Below are 13,075 nucleotides of genomic sequence, written 5' to 3'. Positions count from 1 at the left end.
AACAGAGCAAAGAATGAGCAAAAGGAGTTAGCAATTATCAGCTGTCATTTGTTCTCCTGGTACAGTGGAATTGGGGCTTGTTTGCTGAAATCTTAATTTCATTTAGCTGAGGCGGAATCCATCAGAGAGGCACAGGCTGCCGCTCTGACTGCTGTTTCTCAGGCCCCAGGGGAGAACAGGGCATTTTTCTTTTTCCTTATTTCAGAAAGACAACCTCCAGGTTAGGATGGACAGAAGAGGGCTGTTCGAAGATGCAAGCTACATCTTCACTGCAGAGTTAGCCCAGGCTCTTAGCCAGGTTTTAGCCCAGACCCCCTCCAATCCGTTCAGAAAAACCTGTGACCTGAGGTTAGAGATGCCTTAAACTCTGGCTGGTTTATCAGGCTGGAAATATGGGTTAGAACTCACGCTCTGTTTTCACTCGGGGTGGACCCTACCCACTTTGCAGTGAGAACACAAGCTGAATCACTCAGTCTTCCAATGCCTTCGCACAGTTCCCCCCACTCGATGGACAAGTTCGCTCACAATTGAGAACATTGACTGGGAAAGAAGCCTAGAGCGACTCAGCACGAAAAACCGTGGGCTATGCCCCCAGACACACATGGAGCAGAGCAGAAATAGTGACGAGACAGTAATGCGTGTAGGGCTTTGCTGGAGGGACAGTCACCGGGCACTATACCCATAACTAACAATGCAGTGGAGACATATCCTCATGACTGTGAAATCCAGACAGAGATCCCAAGACCTGGATAGAGGGATTAAATGAATGGTCTCTTTGCCACTAAAAATCTGCTCAGCAGGGCCAGTGCATCATCATGGAGACTCTAGTCCTCTCCTGCAACACAGTAACCGGCCTTCATGGGTAGATAGAACCTGATTCCTTGTCAGTCATTTACATCAACGCAAAGTGGGTGTGAAAGGCTCCCATTCTGACTTGGTAGTGTTGCAGATGCACTTGCATTGGTCTAAACTCTGAGCAGGGCAATGGCTAATCCAGCCGATAATGTTCGCCATCCAGGAGGCATCAGAAGTTCTTTATCCTCTCAGCACCTTGACTCTCCCGCCTTACCTCTCCAGGGTACCTGAGCACAGCAGGATTCCGATTTGCACACAGACCTGGGGGTGCAAATCCTTCACCTTGTCTCAGCTGTGGGTCAAGGGGAAATTTTCCGGCCCTTTTCTGGGTCATGAACCCAAACAGGTTGGGAGCCATTTCTCTAAGCAGGTGGAGGGACAGAGGCAGCTGAAGCTGCTGGGCCAGCCCTGAAGGAGGCTGGTGCATAATGCACCGCAGAGGGACACTGCAAGCACCACGAGCCATTGCTAGTCCCACTGTTACAGCTACCTGTCCCCATTACTATCAACACCTGTACAACCCAAAACCTAGGTCCCAGGGGAGCAAACTATACTACTGCTTCTGCTGGAAAACATGCCTAATACTTAACTTCCAATTTGGCAAGTAACTGAATATTCTTGCCCAAAAACCTTTCTTTGAAATGGAGAAACTCAAGGCCACGCTCTTAGCGGAGACCAATGCCTACCCATTCCTGGCCAGCTGGAGGCGAACTTTGCAGGAGGATTGATGGGCCACACTTGAGCATGCCCATAGCCATTTGAATGGTCTTTGGTGTATTCCAGAGCAGTGCACTGAAGGCTTTTATATGGGGAAGGAGGAGCCGATAATTGTCTTGCTGTAGGTCTAGTCATGGAGCTAATAAGCTTGCACACCAGCCGGGAGGCTCTTTGTTCTGCAGCTTGTCCCTGTAACAGTAGCAGGAGAGCTGTCCCGAATTCCCTCGGAATGGCCGAGGGCCCTTTCAGAGACGGTTCTGTGACAAAAGCAGTTCCTGGCTGAGTGTAGCTGAGATCCGTTGTGGTTACAAAGAAGTAAAATTGTACCTCTGTACATTTATTGTGGGATTTCATCCTCAGTCACTGATAAGCTCACAGACCCATGGGGTGATTTCACTTTCTGAGACCTCCACTAGACAGTGAAAGTGCACGAGAAACACCCAACCACCAGCCTCGGGAAAACACATAGTCCGCAGCTCACGGGATGAGTACAGAATTAGGCCCAGATCCTCTTTAGGTGCCTAACGCCCATTGAACTCAATGGGTGTTAGGTTCCTATGTAGCTTTACGACTCTAGTTTCTCTGGGCCTCAAAATAGTAGCACAGCCCTACCTCACAGGGGGCTTGTGAGGGCAAATACAGCGAAGATTATGAGGCTTTCAGAGACTACGGTCCTGGGGGGCAGATAAGTACCAGAGATGGAGCAGTAAAGTTATTCACGTAGGGAAGTGTGTTTGGCATAAGGCCCTAATTCATGAGCATTTGTACAGAGCCGTGGGATGGAAGGTGATCCAGCAGTATGAAGGATTCTTGTTATAGTTTTCTCAAGCCCACACTGGAGTTACAGCCTCATGGCTGAACAACTGCATTTCAGACACATCACAGAGTTAGGCTTTGGGGGGTTTGTTTTCTTGTGTTTTTAACCCAAAAATGAATTCCGTTTAATAATTAATAGGGCTGTGAATGCTCATTGAGCCATCTCATGCTTTCATCAATTTGAAATATTTGGGGCACTGATTTTCACCTTACTGCTCATCACTGGAGGTGCCTTTGAGTCTTAGAGCAATTAAAACGAAGCAGGAAATATTTTTAGTTGATTGCACTGTGCCCCTTGGAGGTAAATTGAAGCTGCAGGCAGAAAAATAAACGCTAAGGTGCAGTAATGGGGTGTTGCAAGCAGAAGCATATTCCTGGCTCTGTGATGGTTCATGGGGGGCTGCTTAGCTGACCAAACCCTGGACAGCTCAGGTTTGGGTACTTAGCAAATCCCCATGCCATGGGAAAGATTCTCACAGACAAGAGAGTCTCCGTATACTGGATGGGCTGATAGTTAGGGCAGGTAATTAGGCATTACATGTTCCATTTCTAGCCCTGCCACTGGCCAATCTTGGCAAAGTCACTCAGATGACAATCCATTGCTCCCTGCTCAGAGAGTCGTGGATGAGTGAAGATCAAAGTGTCACCCACAAAGCAGCCAAGGTGATTATTAATGGACCTGTTCCTGTTCCCTGACTTCAACGCTAGCAGGATTGGGTCCATTTGTGCCCTGTTGAAGTCAGTGGGAGTTTTGACATTCACATGGGAAGAGGATTGGTCCCATGCCTGCTTCCTTTGAAGTCAATGCAGTCCCTTTCCTCTGCAGTCAACCTACTGTCCCTCAGCCGCAGCGCAGAGGCCCCGCAAAGCCCCGAGTCTGCAAAGACAGCCCAAGCAAAAGGCCTTTGAGCGTTTGGAGGAGAGGCGCAAGGTCGGGAGCCGGTGTGTAGGTTTAGGGCAGGAGCCGCAGACAAACCTGCTGCTCCTCTTCAATGTAGACTTGTACATCCAACACTGTGCATAGACCCCCTAGCAACACCCATGACACGTCCACATGTCCCTTCCACTACCTCAGCAGTGTGAGCCACAGAGAGCTCCTCCCCTGCAAGCCTGGAGCATGGGGGTCCCCTTGTGTAAATCACTTCGCCGCTCACACCTGGCAAGCTGCTTTGGGCCATCATGTTCCATGTAACTGGACGAGAGCCAGGATGCCCCAGCTTCTCCAGGGACCGCACCTGTGGCCACACATCCCTCGCCGGGGTTCCTGCGGTCGGTGAACAGATCTGTAGCCAGTGCCTTGAAATCCTCAGCGCCGTAAAGCTGGGGCACGGCATCTCTGCCTCTCCTCTACCAACGACGGTAGACTATTAAAGTGTCAGGAAGTGCAGCATTTCGATGCATTCGTGTCAACCCAGAACAAACAAATGGCGAGCAGGTGCTGAGGTGCACGTACAGTGCCCCAGTTAGAACTGCTTTTCAAGCACATGCAGCTTTGTTAAATTAAAATTTTGTCGTGGTGCTTGGGAGCTAATGAACTCCCCGATGCCACCTTGGTCTAACGCCCCGGCGTAATAAAGAACCCATCTTAGGTGCGGCAGAGCAGCGTCTCCATTTCATCTCCTGCCTGGCACTCAGCAGCCGTGAAGGGAAGCGTTGCCCTGGGACCAAACTCTCAGTTTGCCGTGAGACCCAAAGGCAGGACCCCTTCTACCCGTCCCTGCCAGGCTACCCGGGCGGAAGTTCGAGATCTATGGTACTTTGCAAAACTAGGAGCTGTCCCAGTCCACGTGACTACGGCTGGGTGACACCAGCTGCCGCGTGCTGACTGGCTGCTAGCCTTGCCTGCCGAGTCAGTGCCTCACCGTGCCATGCCCCTAGGCAGTCCGTGCACCCGCTGCACTTCCTTTTGCCTGCACGGTCACTGCTGACAGGCTGGCGCTGAGGCCCTCCCATCGCGACCGTCTCTGTGAGCCATGCACAAGGAGCAACTGTGGGACACTTGGGTTTACACGAACTCCCTTCCACACCGACTGATTTTGCATGAGATGGGGAATGCTGGCTGAGGGATGGGACGTTACGCCCACTGTTGGGCCATCCCACAGGGGAGTGACTTGGGTCCTAAGCTCATCTGGAAAGCAGGGGTGGAAGTGCCCGCCCATGGCACGACACTCATGCATTGGACATGCCTGCCTGGAGCTCAGCTGAGGTATCTCATAGTCAGCCTTCTCCAGCCTGCCCTGGCTCTGGGTTCAGGAGGCCTCTCTACTCCCCCTACTGGTGACAGGTTCAGGCCGTACCTCGCCATAGCCCTTCTTCCAAATGCCTCCCCACGCCAACAAAGCAGCCGACCGTGATGCCCTCGCACACCAACAAAGCAGCCGACTGTGATGCCCTCCCACACCAACAAAACAAGTTGACCAAGGGTGGTTGTTGGTATTTTTTTTTACCAACTCTAAATGTAATGTAAGTAACTTAAAAAAAACCTCCCATAACATCCCCACAAGGGATGTAGGGTTACTTGAGCTCTGTGGCTGAAAGACGTTATAGATATTAGCAGCAGCAGCTTTAATTCATCAGTAGGGAAACTGAGGCAAGGAGGGCAACTGTCTTGCCCAAGGACACAGAGCGCGGGCATTAGAACTCCAGAGGGCTGGGTTTTCATCACCTGACTTAGCGCACTGGAGCTAGCATTAACTGTCATGTGTGGCTGTATCTGTGTAATTGTCTGTCTCTCTCTATGGCGCTGGCCAGGAAACAAAATTTCAGTGCCACACAATTTTCCGGTTTTTGGAAATTGTTTTCAGACAAGATGAAAATGTTCGCAGCTCTGGAATCCCTCAATATGTTGTTTTGAAAATACTAAAAGATGGTGTTTCAAAGCAAAATATGCCCCCTGCCACAGCCAGGCTGGGAGCTGGGACTCACTCACTTCCCCAACTCCTAGGCCGGTTTGTTTCCTGGGTTGGCCCAATCCCAAGGCAGCTTGCTTCCCAGCTTGCCCAAGTCCCAGCTGGCCTGGAAGCCCTGAGGTCCCTGACACCAAAGCAATCTGCATGGAGGGCTGCCCTGGAGCTGTGGACCTGGAAAGCCTGGGATCGCCAACAGCCTATCCAGCATGGCATCCTGCCTGCGTTCCATGTGAAGTTCGTCAAAATCAGCAAATGCCAACGAAAACAATGTTTCATTGGAATCTTTCTGACCCTTGCTAATATATATAGTAGACTGTAGCCATATGGGGGGGGGGGTACATATATAATTTACATATATGTGCGTACACAGGTATATAACTTATATATGTACACACACACACACACCCCATCTTTTTTGTATCCTTGTCCTTTATTTGTTAAAATGAATCTTATGTCCAAAAAAACCCCAACTATTGTGGTTTTAACTAATAAAGCTCTCACCTCGCACACGAGAACAGGTGAGGCGCTAACATTGACTGCTGTCTGGTGGAAATGGCCAGGCGCCATGAAATAGTGAGCCAGGACCTACCACTGGTATTGGGAACCCTCCGCCACACTGGCCTACCCCCAATCAGACAGTCCTGCTCTGGCCGCCTGGCCCCAGCTGTGCAACACCATCAGTGGCCCTTCACCGGCTCGTGTCAAGCATGCAATGCCTCAGTGGCGAGCCAGGGAGCAGAGCGCAGCTGACCTGTTCAAGCTGAGGGGGGCGGGGGGAGGGGAAAGATAGGGCACCCGCGCCAGAAAGAAACGGCCTAGGAGAGCAAAATTGCTAGAGGAAGTCAGAGAAAAGACAAAACAAGTGTAGAGATAGGCCAGGAGAGTGCGAGATTCTGGGGTGTAATAAAACAAATACTGACTGCCCCCAGGACCAACAGCTGTAAAGAACTGTCACGCAGGGGAAAATATAATTCTTCCCCCTCCCCTGCTTAAACATGCAACACACCAGAGCTTGGGTTGGTTTGGTTTTTTTTTCCCATCAGGACAATATTTTATAGCTAATGCCTCCCAGGCAGTCCATAGTTGCATGTATTATCTTTATGTGTGTAGCATGTCTGGCTCTGTCTCTCGTACACACACACAGAGCCCTCCTTTCCAAAAGCCATGGGACTGCATTGGGGCTTGGGGCCCTATCTGTCTGAGTGGGGCTGTGTAGCTGGGTGTATGATGTTTAGCTGGATGGTGACAGGATGGTACGGAGTGGTATAGAAGTTTTAGCAGCAGTGCTTGGGATGAGCCCAGCGCTAATAAAGAACAATGGCATGGTGGCAGCCCTGGGGTGTTGTCCGTTTGGTAGAGGAGATGAAAGCCGCTTGTGAGTCACTTCAGGGAAGGGGCCCCTTGCAGATGGGACAGTGCGAAAGAAGCAGGCAGAGAGGTTTGTCTGAGGCGATGACCAAAAGGGAGATGGCTGGCCTCTCTGACTGAGCAAAAGTGAGAGCTTGGGTGCAGGGACAGGAGCAGACAAGAAAGGAAGGGCAGCGTTATGAAAGACCCTGGAAGCACAAAGCAATGAAATGAGAGGAGTGAGGGGAGGGGCAGAGAAACCCTTTAGCTGCACCAGCCCCAAGCAGGAACTGTGTCTGAGTCGCAATCCCTCCCCCACGCTGGGAGTGACACAAAACATGTGAGCAGGGTAGTGTAAAGCCTGATCTTCCTGAGATGGTAAACACTGTCGGGGCAAGGCCCATGTCTACCTCTCTGTTTGTACAGCGCCTAACACAATCGGGCCCCAATCTCAGTCATAAATATTCAATAGTGACAAGAACGATCCTCCTCCATTGAAGTCAGTGGGAGTTTTGCCCTTGACTCCAATGGGAGGAAGTCACAAACCTGGATTTAACAACAGTCCATAGGAGATGGCGTAGTCTTAAGAGCGGGCATGGCGGAGGGGCCCTGATTCTACAGCCAGTCGAGTATGAATCTGCCATGGCAAGAAAGCCACGTGCATTGTGTGGAGTAAAATGCTAGGAAGTGCTTGACCATCCCAGAGAGTAAGAACTGCAGCATGCTTTTGTGTTACTACTGGGTTGAAAGGAATCTGCATAAAAAGCGAGGACGGGGAGTGAAGAGAGGGGGATGTTCAGATACAAGAGAATTCCTCAGTCAACTTTAACATCCTGCAGTCTTTTCTCAGGCAAAACGCCCACTGAGTTGAACATAACACCCACAATGACGTCCCCTCACTATCAGGAACTACGAATGCAGCTTAAGAGCCTCCTTCGGAGGTCACTCCCTGAGCCCCGTGCATCCTGGGACAGGACTTGGGGCATTTCGTGTGGGCTGCGTGAGCACTCAGCCCAGGTGAAATTCTTCCAGCGCAGAGGGCATGCACCATTTCAGTGGGAAACCGGTCCGTTGCAGAAACACCCACTCAGATCTCAAGCCTACCCTAGCCATCACCTCTCTCTGGGCAGGGACCTGCCAGCCACTCCCTCCTGAGCAGGGAGTTTAGGCTAGTGCACACTGTGACTGCCGTTCACCCCGTGCTCTTTGCTTTCTCTCCAAGGCCAATGGCAGTGCTGTACCAGGGCCCATCCAGCTCATCCAACGCACAGCATATTTATTCAAGGAAACATGTAAAACAATAATAACTAAAGGGGTCTAAATGCTCCTTGCTCCCTCATACCAGAAGTCACCCGTCATTCCTATGGGAACCCTGATAGGTTCTAGTCCTTCCAACCCTCCTGTAGCATTGGGTCCCCCCCGAGGATCAAAGGTAAGGGCCATTTGTTGTATCAAAAGGAAGGCCTCCTCTTTCCAGTCAAGTTGGACCTTTTATACCAGAAGCCCTTTCTTTGTCTCCTTGGCCTCTGGTACCTGTTTGCACCAGTACCCGCAAACCAGCCCAGGGGGTGGTACATTGCTGGAGCTGTTTACAATCCCAGGGCCTGCAGTAATCCCCTCCCGGTAGTAGCTGTGGTAACTCCTTCATGGAGTAGAACTCAACCCCCTAACCCACAACATTCCTACATATAATACAAAGCAGTCTTCAACAATACCGCCTCTGGTTGGAATAGCTGTCACACCGTCTTGTGCTGGCTCACTACATGGGCGTGAATTTCACCTAATAGTGCAGCTGTAGGCAATAAAGCATAGACAGTGGCCACCCTCGAAAGTTTTCCAGTGGGGCCTTTAATGTGGTGTGTCCTCTCCAGCAGCAGAGTCCAGGCAATACCGGGGGGAAGCTGCTGTAACAAAGAGAGCTGGAAATGTTTTTAGGGTCACCACTGTAATCATGCACATTCCAGCTGCGTCTCAGGGCCCTGATTAAAGACATCCTCAGTAACTAGGGTCTCAACGGTCGATGAGAATATTGCCAAAGGACTGCTGTAAAAGACTTCCCAGTAGAGGCTTGGCCGGTGTGAAATTACAGGGCATAGTTGGCCTTAGCCTGTTGCGTAGAGACACGCTCCGGCTCGGCGTTCTAGCTCTCAGAGATGCGTTGCACCATCACTTCTTGTAGCCAGTCTCCAAGGACGCAAGGCATGCACTCCCTCTCACTTTGTAACAAAGTCTCACAAGTCCCAACGGCCCCATTTCCGTATCAGGCTGTAGCCCTGTCTTCATAACCCTAACATCTTTATTCATGAATGGGACGGCTTCTCTCTTAGCCATACCCAAAGCTTTTATCTGCTCCCAGAGAAGTGAACTGCTTATGAAATAGATTTGGTTGATTTTTATTTGAATGCATTTGTTTGTTTGTTTTCAGTGAGTTTTAATCATTTATATATGTATAGGTGTGTGTGTATATATATATATATATGTATACAGATATATATTTGTTGTCACATTCCCAATGTCTGAAATTTTAATCTAAAGGCAGAGAGGTACTGTGGTTGCCATTCCAGAGTTGACACACAGTCGCCGCCTAGTCCATGCATTAGGGAAGTTTGCAGTGTTGGTGTAGTCATGTTGGGCCCAGGTTATTAGAGAGACAACATGGGAGAGGTACTAGCTTTTATTGGCTCAACTTCTGTTGGTGAACCAGACAAGCTGTTGAGCATACACAGAGCTTGTCTTCAGGTCGGGCCCGCCGAGTACCTTTCCCGGACCTGAAGAAGCGCTCCGTGTAAGCTCGAAAGCTTGGCTCTTTCACCAACAGGAACTGGGCCAATAAAAGATATTACCTCACCCACCAGGTCTCGCTGTGTATTAGGGGAAGCTTCTCAGCTAACATGCTGGACTAGGGTGTAATCTTGCAGTGTAGCCCTGCAAAGAGGGCAGGCCAATCCCAGGAGCAGATCAGGAATTGAACAGCTACTCAGAGTCCCAATCCAGCCCCTGCTGCTGCATGTGGGAAGTGCGTTGGGTTGGCCTTTCCCCTCTGCTCCAGCTTAGCCACACTGTCCAGCATGTTCGGTGGGCAAAAGGAGATCTAAGACTCAGTTCAGCACTCCTGACCCTGCAGTACCTGCTCTCCCCTACTGGTGGTTCTCACAACACAGGCACAAGCCCGAAGAGATATGGTGGCTCCTTACAGCTTTTTCTTCTGCTGCACATCTATCAGAATTCACAAGCTGGCCCGGTGTGACTAGTGCTGACTTTTTAATGGTGACTGTGGGGCGTGAGATACAGCAGCCTTCCTACAATCCCTTTAGGGCGAGGCCTCGTGCACCAGCACTGACGGGAGGTTTATTCTAGCGCTGCCCTCTCTTTCTGTAGCAGAAACGGAGCTGAACCAAAATCCTGTCTGGGTGCATACATTCACCTCTGTACCAGGCATCATTCAAACACAAGTTCAGATTCAAATTTTGAACGTGCAAGATCCAGGGGTTTTGGTCTGCCGATGGTAGTGACACAGACTAGGTAAATCCAGTGTAACAGCAACAATCGGTGCAGTTACTCCAGATTTACCCTGCTGTAACAGAGAGCAGAGTCTGGCTGCTGGAGCCAAATCCAGAGTTCAGATCCTGGGTTTTGTTCAAGGCCATCTCTATTCTGGATAACATAAACCCTTCCCCTTGCCAGCACACACAGTTTGGCTTTGAGCAAAAGCCAATGGAAAGAATCCTTTCTGGCCTGCTTGCATGACTTCAGAACTAGAGTCTAAGACAATGTCCTTGTGACAAAAGAATGTGCAGTGAAATTCAGTAATGTGCAGTGACTTTTCAGGACTAGGCATGCTGGTGAGAAATCAACCCGCCTATGGGATAGGAAGCAAACACTTGAAGTACAGTACTTCTAGCTGTTGGTTAAGCCCGCTACTTTATGTTTCATTGTGTGCAGTGACTTTTAGGGACTTGATCCTTGTAGTGCTCATTCAGGCAAAACTCCCAGAGCAAGTTAAAGGCAGTTTTTCCTGGTAAGGACTGCAGGGTCAGGAGTATATGGGCAGTCCAGGGGGCATTTTGCCTGAGGGAGGATGTGAGATCAGGCCTTTAGGTGGAATTTTGGGGGTTTTTTAGGCCATATCAAAACAACGGGGGAGTAAATTCACATAACCACACCAGCTGTGCCGCTGTTCTGAGCTTCTCATCATACAACCCCTTAAAGGGACAGACGCTAGTTCCTTTTTCTCAACAACCAAAGCAGTCCCTCTTCTTTTACTCCACCAGCCCTTTAGCTTTTCAGCTGCAAACATAGCAGCGGAGAACCTGATCCAGAGCCCATTGAAGTCAACGGAAAGGCTCCAATGGGCTGTGAATCAACCCCTTACTGAAGAGCCACTTCCCGGGAGTTCGTGGGGAGGGGTGGCCCTGGGAAAGACGGTCTGAACAAAACCACGGCGGTTGGCAGCAAATGTATTTTCCAGCCGCAAACCGATCTGTGTGTGCTCTCATCCATTCAGCGCATGCTCTCCTCAGCAGCCACGGCATAATGTTTTGTTCCTGTTCACTGTTGTTCATGTGTCCACATAAACTGTGTGTAATATGTCTTTGTCCCCTGCTAGGCCTCCTCCATTATTTTTCCCTCTTTCTTTCGTTTCATTTTCCTTCTTTCGTTTTTATCGTTTAATCGCAAGTATTTTCACTAGAGCTTTTTGACGGATGCTGTTTGGTACTTTTTTTTTTATTATTTCTATTATTATTTTGATATATATCTTCTTCCCCCACCTTTCCCTTTTTCCACACTATATATAAATATATATATATATATAAAAAAAATCTTTTCTTCTTTTGTCATTCAATCAAATTCCAACAAAACCAACCAAGAGCCAGTCAAATCCACCACAGTCTCGAGCTGAGCTAGGAAAAAAGTTCACGTAATGACATGAAAGTGGAGAATACAGTCCCCCAGTCCGTAAGTTCAAATCAACTCGAAGTTGAAAGTGTGACATGATGGCGTCATGTAACAAGCTAAGAATTGGTTGCATGACATGCCGTCAAGTTTCGTGCAGGTGCCGTATTTTTCTTGGATGTTGTATCAGTTGATGATTGGCCAGTCATGATCACATGTGCCTTTTTTGACTTTGTGCTGCCACGATTTTTTGCTGTGCTCATTTTTGTTTTGTTTGGTGCTTGCAGTGGTTTCTTTATTTGTCGTTTAATTTCTCGTCAGCGTTTTATGCTTCTTTAGATGTCACATAGAAGGAAAAAAAAAAAAGATGGATTCCTAATTCTTTAGCAAATGGGATTGTTATAACTGTACAAATATTTTACCAAAAAATGAAAAAAGAAAACGCGTGGTTGATTTTTTTGCACTTGAAAAATATTGTGATTTTATTTTTTTTTCCGGAGAATTGGGGGCCTTTTTCAATTGACACCTTTTTTTTTCCCTTCGGATATTTCAAATCACTCTCCAAAATTTTTTTAAAAAGTAATGATAGTAACAGTCGTGTAAAAACAATAGCTATCCAACCAAAAAGCAACCTAGAGAAAAGCCTGCGGCCTCTTGTGTGCCTTTTCAAGAATTCCTAAATCTAAGGTTCCACATTCCAGCCACTCCTGACAAATTATTTGTTTGGGGTAAGGGAGGGATTGTTTTGAGGGGGAAAAAATAATCCTGATAAAAAAGCAAAATGCATCTTTTTGTTTACAACTGAAAAAGGGTCCTTGACGAGTGTTTTTTTATTTTTTTATTCTCTTATTCTTATTATTTTTGGTGTTGTAATTGTTTAGACTGCTGTGTACGGTTTGCTGTTTGTTGAACCAACAGTGTGAAAAACCTGCCAGCATGGATTGATATTCCGCATGACACTTTTCCACCAGAGTGGACCTTTTGCAGTTTCTAAGTTTCTTGATGTAATAAATCACCGAGTGTATAAGAAGAACCTGCTTGCTAGAAAGAGATAAGAGCTAATCCGTAATGATTAAGCATCCTACTTAAATGTCAAGTCTAGTCGGATCATGATTAAATTTTTTTAAATAACTTTTTTATTTAAGAAATGTTAGCTTTACTATTTTTTTCAAAAGTTCATTCCAACTGATTATTTTTCCTTTTACCTCCCATGAATTGCCTGTTCAAAGTGTTACTTTCTGACATTCACAAAGGAATATACATTAATGACAGCTGTTTCTCCATGGGAAGTCCATATATCATCATATACAGCACACGGTTAAAATTTAGAGTAATTTTTCCTAGAGACTTCACACGTTAGAAAGTCCAACCAAGCAAGATTGTGATCTGGCTTTTTCTTTTAAGTGCCACTTTACAAAGTATATATCTGTACATATATATAGATGTGAGTATATATATTTCTATGGATATATATCATTATTATTAAAAATGCAGAAGGAGCAATTGTATTTTTCTTTATCATGATCTTGACTGCCTTG

The 13,075-nt window shown here is 47.9% G+C and overlaps 1 protein-coding gene across 11 annotated transcripts in view; it reads left to right on the top strand.

Moving 5' to 3' along the window:
• The window catches only part of CELF4 (CUGBP Elav-like family member 4), an 888,518-nt gene that overhangs the window by 873,057 nt on the left and 2,386 nt on the right, over positions 1–13,075 (top strand). For 2 of the 11 annotated variants that reach the window (XR_007356644.2, XR_007356643.2), the window contains exon 13: positions 11,513–11,600. The exons of the other annotated variants lie outside the window; for them this stretch is intronic. The gene's annotated coding sequence lies outside the window, so the exon portion shown is untranslated. The remainder of the gene's footprint in view (positions 1–11,512; positions 11,601–13,075) is intronic. 11 annotated transcript variants of the gene reach the window in all.

Source organism: Caretta caretta, chromosome 5, assembly GCF_965140235.1.
Source record: "Caretta caretta isolate rCarCar2 chromosome 5, rCarCar1.hap1, whole genome shotgun sequence".
In the NCBI taxonomy this organism is placed as follows: domain Eukaryota; kingdom Metazoa; phylum Chordata; order Testudines; family Cheloniidae; genus Caretta; species Caretta caretta.
The sequence above is the reverse complement of the archived record's forward strand: the minus strand, read 5'-3'. Positions and strand labels throughout refer to the sequence as shown.